Raw genomic sequence first — 1,548 nt, 5'->3', positions numbered from 1 at the left:
TATGAGCTGGGGAATTAGAAAGATACCTGCCATATGCTCAACTACTCCTACGGAAAACAAGCTCAAGGTGCACCATTATATGTCTTTTTGCTTTTAGTCAGAGAGGAAGCTCACATGTCCCCACCACCACCATCACCACCCACCGCAAATACACACACTCATTCCCTCCTCAAGAGACAGGAGGCCTAAGTTTACTCCAGACCCAAGAAGGGCTGCTTTTCCCCCTTCTTCCACCACCAGCCCCTGCCCTGAAAGAGGTAATAGTCCCTTTTTTCTACCTCACGGCCCTGCCCTCCAGCAGGCACCTGCTGGCCAGGGAAGGAAGAGTCGACAGGGTGCCTAAGGTAGGTCTCCTCCAACCTCAAGGATAGCCCTGGCCCAGCTGATGTCTGCTGCAGACCTGCCTGCCTCGGGAGAGGCCGGGTAGAATTCAAGTGGAAATTCAGCTTACTGCCCAAAAATTACTGAGTGCAAGGAACCGAAGGCAGCTAGGCCTCAGATAACAATATCCATCTCTGCCTCCTCGGAAAGAAAACCTCCCAAGAACCAGACTCAGGATTTTCAGAAGGATCCAACCTCTCTCTGGCAGGCAAAACGTCCTCTCTAAGTGGTCATCTGACATCGATCGGCTGGGGTTCCTCTAGCCAAGTAGACCTCACCCTTCCCAAGATGACGGCCTACCTATTCTGCATGGCATCAAGGGTACAACGAAGACTAAGGCGGCAAGAACAGATGACTTCCTGTTACGCTGACCATTTTCATACCCCTTCCTTTTAACAGCCCTCCAAATACAGAAGCACATGTTGGGTCCAAGTGAAACCACCTCTGCTCCCAGCCCCCTGTGACTGAGCCCCTCACCACCCTGGAAGCTCCTCTCTGAGCCTGCAATGGTTCATCATACCCACCCGATAAGTGTTCTGAGGGTAGGGCTTCAGGTCAATTTCCTGTGGGAAAAAAAGAAGCCTGGCGGGACTTCCCCGGCGGTCCAGTGGTTAAGACTCCACGCTTCCAGTGCAGGGGGAGCGGGTTTGATCCCTGGTCGGGGAATTAAGACCCCACATGCCAGGTGGCGTGGCCAAAAAAAAAAAAAGCCTGGAAGCACCCAAATAAAAGAACACACTCAAATCCAAGTTTGCTGGAACGCCACGTGCTACATCCCCCTCTTCACCATTTCAGCACCCCCAAACGTTACCCAAAGGAATTAAGACCACAGGCTAGGCAGAGAAGACAGTAAGCCCCCGTGCCTCAGCTCTCTGAAGAACCTTCGAGGCTGCAAGGGTAGGTAAGGCTGGACCCTTGTCAACAACCAACAACAGGGCAGATAATACAAATACAGGCTGCTTTGCAATAAACCTCTACCCACCCCCTCAAAGCTCAGCAGACTTCCAGCCTCAACTAAAGGAACCAGCCATTGGTTTAGCTGTAAGGATGAGAAATCAACCAATGCCCCCTCCTCCTCCTCCTCCCAGCACCTACATCGTCTACAAAGGACAAGCCTACAGGCAGAGGGAAAAACCACAAACCAAGCAAAACCAGTTTCACCATCAA

The sequence above is a fragment of the Balaenoptera physalus genome, assembly GCF_965194825.1.
Source record: "Balaenoptera physalus genome assembly, chromosome: 2".
In the NCBI taxonomy this organism is placed as follows: Eukaryota; Metazoa; Chordata; class Mammalia; order Artiodactyla; family Balaenopteridae; genus Balaenoptera; species Balaenoptera physalus.
Note: the sequence above shows the minus strand (reverse complement) of the source record.